The sequence below is a fragment of the Schistocerca serialis genome, chromosome 8 (assembly GCF_023864345.2).
Source record: "Schistocerca serialis cubense isolate TAMUIC-IGC-003099 chromosome 8, iqSchSeri2.2, whole genome shotgun sequence".
Taxonomy (NCBI): Eukaryota; Metazoa; Arthropoda; class Insecta; order Orthoptera; family Acrididae; genus Schistocerca; species Schistocerca serialis.
In genome coordinates this window covers 444,117,009-444,129,597 of record NC_064645.1, presented here as the reverse complement: position 1 = coordinate 444,129,597, position 12,589 = coordinate 444,117,009, and the positions used below count along the sequence as shown (strand labels likewise).

The window sequence follows — 12,589 nt, the reverse complement described above, 5'->3', positions numbered from 1 at the left end:
ATGAGACACTTAAAGTAGTAAAGGAGTTTTGCTATTTGGGGAGAAAAATAACTGACGATGGTCGAGGTAGAGAGGATATAAAATGTAGACTGGCAATGGCAAGGAAAGCGTATCTGAAGAAGAGAAATTTGTTAACATCAAGTATAGATTTAAGTGTCAGGAAGTCGTTTCTGAAAGTATTTGTATGGAGTGTAGCCATGTATGGAAGTGAAACATGGACGATAAATAGTTTGGACAAGAAGAGAATAGAAGCTTTCGAAATGTGGTGCTACAGAAGAATGCTGAAGATTAGATGGGTAGATCACATAACTAATGATGAAGTATTGAATAGAATTGGGAGAAGAGGAGTATGTGGTACAACTTGACAAAAAGAAGGGACCGGTTAGTAGCACATGTTCTGAGGCATCAAGGGATCACAAATTTAGCATTGGAGGGCAGCGTGGAGGGTAAAAATCGTAGAGGGAGACCAAGAGATGAATACACTAAGCAGATTCAGAAGGATGTGGGTTGCAGTAAGTACTGGGAGATGAAGAAGCTCGTACAGGATAGGGTAGCATGGAGAGCTTCATCAAACCAGTCTCAGGACTGAAGACGACAACAACAACAACAAGGAGGAAAACTCTGAAGCACATATACTCTTTGTTGCTATCGTTTTCATGGTTCCTTGACTGAAAATGACATTTTTTGTTCTTTTTAAGCACTCACCCTTGTGAAACTAGACCTGTAAGTATGTAAATGCCTGTATATATGAATTAGGTTGACTTTGTTGTTCTGAGATTATAATACCAAGACATTTCCACGATCTTTATCAAAGTGATCTGACGGATGAATAAAGCTACTACCACGACAATGAAAATTGTCTGGATGACTATACATTCCTTTATAGGTAGGAGAAACATTTGTCCGGATATTGTGATAATGATTTTTTTAACATTGTCCTTAGGAAAACAGCTATCGATAAAGTTATATTAAATTATTTAAATAAATAGTCTATATCACGAACAAGTTATATTTATTCATAAATACTTACAGATACAACTTCCATGCGATCCAGACTGTTTATTGAAATCAAAAGTACACGTGATAACTCTCAAGTAATATGAGCCTTCCAGCTGTAGGAATTTACTTGGGTTCCGTAAGCAGCAGTACTATGAAACTGAACTCGTTCTTTTCCTCCATGAGATCCAGAGGAGAAAAGTTAACGGCATCCAAGTTCATTCCGAAATCTTTAACTTCCATAAGGCATTTGTGCAGTTCTGCAATGTTACTTAGTGAACAATACACGAGCTTATGGAATACGAAAACTGCTTTGTGGCTGGATTCAGGGCTTCTTGCAAGTTAGAGGGCAACATTTCATTTTTTAACGAAAAAGATCTAAAAGTGCACTTAAGTCATCATAATTCTGTTCTTACCAAAATCTGTTATGAAAAATTCGTCACTAACCAACGTATAGTCTCTTTTCATAGCTTCACTAATTACTTCACGTCATGAGTTTACTGTCACAATAAATATTCACGCTGCAAATTGACATCAGTGACATCAGTAAAAGGAAATAAAAAAATATAGTAATAAAAAATTCCAGTGTTCGAAATGCACACCGTTTACTGCAATAAGCATTTGCAGTCCCTTGTGCAAGGACTTCTGGACAAACTGAAAATATTCCTTTGATATCACTGCTACTAAAAATATTGAACAAAGACTAAATCGTGCTAATTATTTCAGTGGCTGTCTTCCGTGTAAAGAATGTGACAAAAATCGATTAACCATGAGGGCTTACTATTTTACATTTGCTTTCAGTTGTGTTTAGACTACTTTATCATAGGTGATTTGACATTCATTTACTCCACGTACATAAATTAACAGGATGTATTAAGTACGTCAAAATAGATAGCACATTATTTTAAGAAAAGTCTGTAGCGCATTTGTCCGCAAAAGGTGGCAGTACAGGGTTCGAGTCTCGCCCCAATATAATGTTTATTAATCCACAAGAAAGTTTCAATGTCGAAACACTTTTGAGATTTCAAGACAAACGGCTCAGTGAACACTTATTAATCAACATCCGTTACATAGTCTAGGTTGGAACAGCTTACGAGTTCAGTTGATTTTTTCCTAGGGGATCTGCGTCTCGTGAAAACGCCATGCCGGCCTTGCCTAGCCTATCAACAACGGAAAATAATGAAAACCCCAGTTCACCCAGATGCTTACCGACAGTCGTTCCTCCTGAGCATTTACTAGCGCAACAGAAAAGGAACTGATCACAATGATAGCGGAAGTACTCTCCAACGCATACAAAACTGCCGCTTGAGGAGTATAAACGTACACGAACTGATCAAACATATCTGAACACATGTAAGTAGACACTAACATGGGGGCATAAATATGTGATGTGTACACCCTCCGCCTTTGTTACGACTTGAAATATGCTGGGAACACTTTCAGTGAACAGTCGTCTCGGGAGCAATGGCAGCCTATTCTTCCTCAAGAGCCGGTAGCACTTCGTTTCTGGAGCTATTTTTTAAATATAGCAATTAGCCGGCTAATTAAACAGATTAATTATAAATCACTGTGCGATAACAATGGTGATGTTACTGATGAGAGCACCACTAAAGCAGAGTTACGATACACAGTTTTCCGAGCCTGTTTCACCAAAAACCTCGGTGCAGTGAAGGAGTTTAATTCGCTTAATAAAGGCAAAGCCCCTATATGGTTCCTTTCAGGCTATAACGATACAATAGCTCCATAGTTAGTAATCATATAAAACCGTTCGTCGAAAGATCTGTACCTAAAGACGGCAAAGTTGCAAAAGTCACGCAAATACTCAGGAATGGAAATAGGAGTAATCCGCTGAATTGCAGAACCAGATACCTCACGTTGATCTGCAGTACGATTTTGGAACATATACTGTGTTCGAACACTATTAATTACATCGAAGTAAACAATTTCTCGACAAACAGACAACACGGATTAAGAAAATATCGTTCTTGCGAAATACAAGTAGCTCTTTATTCTCACGAAGTAATGAGTGCTATCGACAGAAGATTCATATTGCTTCCATATTTTTAGATTCCCAAATCATTTTTGACACCATTCCTCACAACCAACTTCTAATATAACTGAATTCCTCAGTTCCTGTTAGAAAGGTCACAGTTCGTAGTTATTGCAAAGTAAAACAAAAGTGACGTCTGGAGTTTCCTACAGAAATGTTATAAGTCCTTTGGTCGGGTTTTCGAGGAGTGTTGTTGTGGAGGGTATCTTCAGCACGTGACAAAACCAAGATGAAACCACGTCCAGGCGTAGTGGAATTGGGCGGTCTCCCGGTATAACATATGTCGGACGTCGTAGGCTGGGCAGACTGGTAAAACAGAGCAGGCGGCGAGCTTTGGCAGAATTAACATCTGACGTTAATGCTGTGCAGAGTACAAATGTGTCTGAACACACAGTGCACCGAACACCCCTACTGATCTGTATAAAATAGTTAGGATACAATATGGGGCACCCTGTTAGATTGTTCGTCGATGATGCTGTCATTTATCGCCTTGTAAAGTCATCAAATGGCTCTGAGCACTATGGGACTTAACATCTGAGGTCATCAGTCCCATAGAACTTAGAACTACTTAACCTACCTAACCCAAGGACATCACACACATCCATGCCCGAGGCAGGATTCAAAGCTGCGATCGTAGCGGTCGCGCGGTACCAGACTGAAGCGCCTAGAACCGCTCGCCCACACCGGCCGGCCAGGTTGGTGGTCAAAAATTTATCCAAGACTCCAGGACTTCATTCGCCCATGCCTTTTGTGATGCTACAGAGAGATCACATAGTCACATATGTTTAGTTCTTACTGGAAACTCCTACGACTAATAGCCTAAAATTTTCTGTTTAAAAGAAAACTGACTGAAAAGGTGAACTTGTACGGAGAATTTACCGCGGACGATATCACAACAACTGGACTCTATGGACTCTATTGCATTAAGACTAAACAACAATATTTTTTTTAAAAAAATCGAGACTCTGGACTAAAACGCAGCACTACTCAGAGGATTAAAAATAAAGAATCTCGGCCCAGTTGTGGACGAAGATTTGTTACGCCTCTGTGGTCGTTTACATACTTCAAGTAAACCACATAAGAACGATGTCCACTTATTCTACAAGGAAACCACCATTTCGCAAAACTTTTAACATTGCACACAAGCATTCGCTTGCTGCATCATAGAGTAAGAATTGTGCTTTCGGAGCTTTGCAGCCTCTTTTGGACATTAGACGACCGACGGACGATGAAGAATATTACTCATCACTGCCTACCACATAAAGCACCACACAGACACGTCCAAGTGACTGGTGTTGTGGCTGATGTTGTTTTGCAGGGCCGTTATATGCCATAGTAGGAAATACCATCTCTAATTGCTATGTTGCACTACCTACCTGTGCTGCGATTAGAACCGTCCACCTAGAGCCAGCCGCCGCGCAACAAAGGATCGATTGTTATAGGTGCTACAAAGGTTTACTAGGGGACGATGCGCTCCACCCGTCACTTACAGTGACAATGCTCAAACGTTCCAGCAACCAATAAGGAAATAAAGCAACTGTGGACAGCAATGTTCACTGATACGACTGGACAATACTTCGCTCAACAAGGCATAACTTAGAAATTTATAGCTCCGCGTACGGCTCGTGGAATGAATGGCAAGAGCAACGAAAAGATGTCTCAGAAAAGGACGCTCGACTATAGACATAGAAGGGTTACGTGCTAGTCAGTATTCAAGCCTCACTCAACTCAAATTGAGGTCGGAGTACTCACTCCAGCACACTTCCGCGTGGGGGAGAGACTTGTGGTATTGGCAATCGGATGAGAGCCGCTGACAGCAGACTTGACGAGAGAGTTGAAACTTCGTCAAAAAACAGAATTCTGTAAGCACTGGAGAAAGAAATACCTTATGCTCTTGTGTAACTTTCGTCAGGTTAAACGCCCAGACGGAGGGCGAATGAGACTCCGAGTTGGTGACTTCGTACTCTTACAAGAAGAAGTTCTTCCACGGCAGCTGTGGAAGAAAGCACGAGTGCAGAATTTTAAAGTAGGCAGAGATGGAATCCTGCACACAGCCATCCTTTTGACCGCGGATGGAAGGCACGTCACTGGACCACTGTCGACCAGGGTGGGGAGGATGGGAGAATCACTAAAACGACGCCCCCACATAGCAATATATCTCTGAATTGTTAATGAGATGTTATCTAATCTCTGTGATTTAGACGCTCTGTTAAAATGAAGTTACTTACTTACTTATTTATTTATCTACACGTCCAGTTTGTAGGACCAAATTGAGGAGCGAATCTCCAATATCATTGTTACCTGTGTTTGACGTCAAAAATTTTATTTCCAATTGTCCCCCAACAGTCCCTGTGCATCAGTACATGAGGTGGTCTTGATATAGCTGCGCTTGCTCCTTCACGTTTCCCACATCGCAATGACATCTCCGACAAATATCTCTGATGCTTTTCTTTCCTAAGTAACTCCAGTAACTAGTCCACGTTCGAAGCCATTGAACTTCCCTGCTCTATCATTTCTGCTGTTACTGCTTCCCTACCGACATCACAATCATCCCTGCCTCCTTTCACACTGGCGGGTACATCTCTTGTCACATGTAATGTTCAATTTCGTAATACAATGAGGTGACGAAAGTCATGTGATACTGTGACGCTACAACGCAGTCTTTGCTATGAATTTTTTCGCTTACTTAACACATGAAACTGTTTGTATACGATGTATTGTCTAGTGTAAATATATATTGTAAATACTATGTTTAACTTATGTAATATTTAACACTGGCAAGTCAGGGCATATTTAGTTAACGTTGAAGTCAGAGAGATTGTTTTGTCGTGCCGCTGGGCGCGGAAACGCGCTAGCGGGCAGTAGTAGCAGTGACGCTGTGCTCGGAGTAAGACGTACAGTCGAGTGCTGCTATTCCTAACTGTGTTACATCTAACGGCTAGTGCGTGGATCTAAGTACGACGGGAAAGTAATAGTCGGCATATCTGGAAGCATGGCCGGGCAAGTTATTCTCGATTAATGGGCATAGTGCTGAAGAAACGAGGGCTTAAATGTGAAGCGCACTAAGGGCCCAAGTCGCAACAGTAAAAGCCCGATGCCACATTGTCTCGCCGCCGTGGACTACCGTCGATCCACCGACAACGAGGGAAGTAAGATCTACGAAATTTTCGTAAGATAAAATTTTAGAAGCCTTGCCGGTGACTGTGCTTTTCTCTGAAGTTGAACAGTTAATAGCAAGCACTTTATAATCGAAGTGTTGCAGTTACATTCCACCCGACAATAACACCAAGTAGGTTCCTTCCGAACCTTACCTTATTGAACCGAGTGTGTCACGCCATTATCAAGAGAAAATATGTTAATTATCAAATTATTTGCATAGACGGTGAAGAGTAAATTTCAGACTGTTTTGAACGATTGTTTATCGTAGTTAATTGTTGCACTTAATAAGCTTACGCCAACTGTAGTAACTTAATAATAGACTGAAGTAATAAATTTGATTATTAAGATTTATTTCAATGCATATTCAGCTGAAGTTAGTTCAAGGATATTTCATCAAACTATAAAGCTTATTCCACCTGACAATCGCCCAATGAATAAATTATTATCATTCAAAACATAGTTAATCAATTATTGGCAATAAATTTCATTATCAGTAGACTAAACTGTGCAAAGTACGTAATTTTAAAGACAGAATGACAGTCCATTATTCAAAATCTCGATAGATAATTATCTGTGTTGTCAACATTGCAGTTAGCTGACAAATTATGAACAAAATAATTATCAAAATACTTATTGAAAGTAAACCATTAATGTTTACGTGCAGCTAGATTGTTATGACATTATTTTATATGACTTCTGAGCCTGACACAGCACTTACGTAAAAGTTCCCGTTCCACCTGCTGCGCTACAAACAGGTAAACTTTATTTTTGACATAATTATTCACGTACTTAGCAGTACTGTCGCATATCAGTTGAGCTGGCAACCGAATTTTTAATTGCTTTTACAACTTAATCATTTCTTTCGGCAAAATTTCCACTGGCAAAATTTATTTCCAAATTATTTCCATTATTTCATTTACCGATCGGTATTGAATGAAATTACCCATTCAATAACGATCAAGTTATAACGTCTCCTGTTTCCCGCGGAATAAACATTATTTATTTCGGATTCGGATGCCTTATCCCGACACGGGTCAAAATTCATAATTCACGGCCATTGTTAACTTGTAATTTCGCAAATCCCGGGAAGCAGGGGGGTGTTGTAATACCTCCTCACAGCGCGTCGAACCTCCTTTTTCGCGGAGTATTGCGACACCTCGACATGGCATGGATTCAACAAGCCGTTGGAAGTCCTCTGCTGATATATTGAGCCATGCTGCCTCGATATCAGTCCATAATTGCGACTGTGCTCCTGGTGCAAGATTCTGTGCGCAAACTGGTCTCTCGATTATGTCCCACATATCTTCAATTCGTTTCATGTAGGGCGATCTGGGTAGCCAAATCATTAGTTCGAATTGTCCAAAATGTTTTCAAATTTCATCCTTGTTTCGGACCTTGATGGCCATGAATGCAAATGGTCCATGATCGGTTCAGCTAGAACAGAGGACCAGTCCATGTAAACACAGCCCTCACCATTATGGAACCACCACCAGCCTGCACAGTGCCTTGTTAACAACTTGGGTCCATGGCTTCGTGAAGCCTGCGCGACACTCGAACTCTACCATAGCTCTTACCAACTGAAATCGGGACTCATCTTACCAGGCATGGTTTCTCAATCGTCTGGAGTCCAGCCGATATGGTCACGAGCCCGGGAGAGATGCTGCAGGCGATGGCGTGATGTTAGCAAAAGCACTCGCATCGATCGTCTGCTGCCATGCTATTAACGCCAAATTTCGCCCCATTGTCCTAGCGGACACGCTCGTCGTACATCCCTCATTGATTTCTGTAGTTATTTCAGGCAGTGTTACTTGCCTGTTAGTGACCACGATGTTAAGTGAAGGCCGTCGGCCACTGCTTTGTCCGTGGTGAGAGGCAACGTCTGAAATTTGGTTTTCTCGCACACTGTTGACACTGTCGATCTCGGAATGTAGAATTCCCAAACGATTTTCGAAATGGAATGTCCCATGCGTCCAGCTCCAACTAGCAACCCGCGTTCAAAGTCTGTTGATTCGCGTCGGCCGGCCGCGGTGGTCTAGCGGTTCTAGGCGCTCAGTCCGGAACCGCGCGACTGCTACGGTCGCAGGTTCGAATCCTGCCTCGGGCATGGATGTGTGTGATGTCCTTAGGTTAGTTAGGTTTAAGTAGTTCTAAGTTATAGGGAACTGATGACCACAGGTGCTAAGTCCCATAGTGCTCAGAGCCATTTGAACCATTTGATTCGCGTCGGGCGGCCATAATCACGTCGGAAACCTTTTCACATGAACCGCCTGAGTCCAAATGACAGTTCCTCCAATGCACTGCCGCTTTATAACTTGTGTACGCGATACTATTGATATCTGTATATGTGCATTTCGCTAAACCAGGACTTTTGTCGCCTCGGTGTTTTACATGCTGATGTGGCTTGTTGAAATATCATTTGCCGTTAGAGGTATCGCCATAAATCTAATGTGTACCTATTATCCTTCTTGGTAATGTAAATGTGAAAACAGCATATTGCATCAATTTATTAATTTCAATGTGCAAACATAATGAGTAAGTGTGTAGTGGTTTGGACTGACGAGCCTTCTGTAATCACTCTGGCAATTCTGTTGAGCGTAGATACATTCCAGCCGCGGCTATTTTTTTGTCCAGAGCAGCATCGCTGATGAAGCAGATAATGTGTCCAGTGCGTTACTGCTTCATACATCTAATAAACGTTTAACCCGTTTTCGACCAGCGCGAACTGTATACTGTATTTGCTGAAACCCATTATCTCCACCACCCCTTTGTTTCGCAAACACATTGTGGGTGCTGATTACAATCACTCACTAGGGGACCCAACCTCCTGCTAGCGGAACTGTTTCCGTATTGTCTTTTATCCGCACGAACTGAATATTTTATCTTTGTTCCTGCTAACGCGATGTCAGAGACGAGAAGTGTGAAATTTGTAATACTGACTTTAGTCATGTGATAACAATTTTACTGATGGTGCTAAATATTTTTCTTATTTACCAATACAATTAAATCACTGTAGAAATTTAATACTCAGTACCACTCTACCACAATAGAATTTGGCACAGACTTTGAGGAAAGTCAAAACGTTGTACTGTTATCTAACATAGGTAATGCCATAAGAGTGGAAAAGTGCAAGAATTATCGCACAATCAGCTTAATAGCTCATGCATCCTGGTTACTAACAAGGATCTGTTACATGACAATCAGATTGGGTTTAGGAAAGGGAAAGGCACCAGAGAGGAAGTTCTCATGTTACGTTTGATAATGGAAGTAAGAGTGAAGAAAAATCAAGACACGTTCATAGGATTTGTCGACCTGTAAAATGCGTTCGACAGTGTCAAATGGCGCAAGGTGTTTCACTTTCTGATAAAAATAGAGGTAAGCTGTAGGGAAAGACGACTGATGTACAGTATGTACAAGACAAGAGGGAACAATTAGAGTGGAAAACAAATTACAAAGTGCTCGGATTAAAACAGGTGTAAGACAGCGATGTAGTCTTTCGCCCTACTGTTCAATCTGTAATCGAAGAAGCAATGACAGAAACGAAAGGTTCAAGAGTGGGATGAAATTCGAGGTGAAAGGATATCAGTGACAAGATTTGCTCTCTTCAGTAGTGAAGAAGAATTACAGAAACCTTTTAACGGAATGGTCTAATGAGCACAGAATATGGATTGAGAGTAAATCGAAGAAAGACGAAAGTAATGAGCAGTGCCAAAAAAGAGAACAGCGAGAAACTTAAAATCAAAACTGGTGATCACGAAGTAGATGAAGTTAACGAATTCTGAATGGTGGGCTCCATGTGGTTCCCAAGTTGTGCAGCGACCGTAAACCATAAAATTACCGAGTAAGCAGCAACCAGTCGCAAATCATGTTTTATTTATTCACTTTTGCAAATCGATTTCAACTGGTTAACAGCTATCATCGGTGCTTTCAACGAATATGTGCCCTGAGTAGTAAAACTATCTTAAGCAGAGGTCAAACAACAGTGTATGTTTAAGCAGAGGTCAAACAACAGTTTATGTTTAAGCAGAGGTCAAACAACAGTTTATGTTTGACCTCTGCTTAAGACTGTTTTACTGCTCAGGGCACATATTCGTTGAAAGAACCGATGATGGCTGTTAGTCAGTTGAAATCGATTTGCAAAAGTAGATAAATAAAACATGATTTTGCGACTGGTTACTGCTTATTTGGTAATTTTAACGAATTCTGCTTCGTAGGCAGCACAATAGCCCATGTAGGACGGAGCAAGGAGAGTATGCAGACTAGCAAAAGCAAACAGGGCATTCCTGGCCAAGAGAAGTCTACTTCTTTGATTTGAAGAAGAAATTTCTGAGAAGGTACGTCTGGAGCATAGCACAGTATGGTAGTGAAACATGGACTGTGGGAAAACCGGAATAGAAGAAAGTCAAAGCATTTGATATGCGGTGCTACAAAAGAACGTTGAAAATTAGGTGAACTGATACGGTAAGGAATGAGGTGGTTCTCCGCAGTACCGGCGAGGAAATGAATATGTGTAAAACAGTGACAAGAAAATGGGGTAGGAATATAGGATACGATTATAGGACCTGTGTTGAGATATATGGGAATATCTTTAATCGCACTAGAGGGAGCTCTAGTGAGTAAAAACGGTAGAGAAAGACGGAGATTGGAACACATCCAGCATATAACTGAGGACGTAGGTTACAAGTGCTATTCTGAGATAAAAAGGCTGGCAAAGGAGAGGAATTCTTAGCGGGACACATCAAACCATTCAGAAGACTAATAAAAACTAGAACTAAACTCCTCCCGAACAGGTCATCAAGGCCAAACGGCACCGACCGGCCGCCGTGTCATCCTCAGCCTATAGGCGTCACTAGATGCGGATATGGAGGGGCATGTGGTCAGCTCACCGCTCTGCCGGCTATTGCCAGTTTTCGTAACCACAGTCGCTACTTCTCAGTCAAGTAACTCCTCAGTTTGCCTCACAAGCGCTGAGTGCATCTCGCTTGCCGACAGCGCTCGGCAGACCGGATGGTCACCCATCCAAGTGCTAACCCAGCCCGACAGCGCTTAACTTCGGTGATCTGATGGGAACCGGTGTTACCACTGCGGCAAGGACGTTGGCTTCAGAGGATGAGACGCCCTGCTAAACCCGCAGGACAGGACAGGTAGTTTAAATTGTGGAAAAGAGCCAAAACAAGGGACTGTCAGTTACACTCGAACATACTACTTTATTATTTGGTCAAACATTACAAGATCACAAAAAAGGTTTTTGTTTCAAACACACAGCTTTAATCTTTGGGACTTAATTACCGGCTGAAAACCACATAAATTTAAAAATGGCTGAAAGCCAATAACTTATAACGCAAGCATAATCAGATATTTAAAAGATAAGCCTTATCTTACAACAGTTATTTATATAGGCTGAAGGCCCAAAGAATCAGACGCCTCAAGAGCAAACAAGTTAAATTCAAATCGTCTGAAGGCTAACACTTAAAACTCCAAAACATTAATTTTTTTTAAATACCAAAGGTTTTACGTGAAACAGTTCTTTAATTTAGGCTGAAGGCCTTAAGAGTAAACAACTGAAACTCAACATCGGCTGAAGGCCCAACACTTAAAATTCAACATAAAATTTTTAAAATGCCGAAGGCCTTACGTGGAACAGTTCTTTGAACTAGGCTGAAGGCCTTAAGAGCAAAACAACTCAAACTCAACATCGGCTGAAGGTCCAACACTTGAAATTCCAACATTAAAATTTTGAAAATGCCAAAGGCCTTACGGGAAACAGTTCTTTGAACTAGACTGAAGGCCTTAAGAGCAAAACAACTCAAACTCAAAATCGGCTGAAGGCCCATCACTTAAAATTCAACATTAAAACCTTTAAAATTCCAAAGGTCTTACATGGAACAGTTCTTTAAATTAGGCTGAAGGCCTAAGTAGTCTTACGCCTTAAGGGCAAAACAACCTTAATTTGAAAATCGGCTAGAAGCCATACAAGCACAAACAACAAGAACAAATAAGAAAAGGCAGTACACCCAAGGGCGCTCAGAAGTTCCGAGGGTCGGCCTGGAATTCAAACACTAACCCTCGCTTAGGTGAGACAGGGAGTCGGCCCAACCATTGTCGGTCCGACGACAACAACCGACAGGCATTCAACGGATCAAGTGAGAGGATAACTTATCTTTCGTGCCCGGGACCGTTAAGCCACGGACCTCGTAGCAAACCAACGGTCGTCCCGCTCCCATCTCCTTTTTTTTTTTCGTTGCATCTGCTCGGGGCGGACGTGGTAAGACATCCGTTTAAGTTCGTTGTTGATCGATTAACTTAGTTTTTTATTTTTTATTGCAGAGGGCAGCTAACCCTCTGACCGAACACATTGAGCTACCGTGCCGGCTGCCGTCCGCGCCA

The 12,589-nt window shown here is 41.6% G+C and overlaps 1 pseudogene; it reads right to left on the bottom strand.

The window, feature by feature from the left end:
* Positions 1–11,185: 11,185 nt before the first annotated feature.
* Positions 11,186–11,303, bottom strand: LOC126417228 (5S ribosomal RNA; annotated as a pseudogene).
* Positions 11,304–12,589: the final 1,286 nt, after the last annotated feature.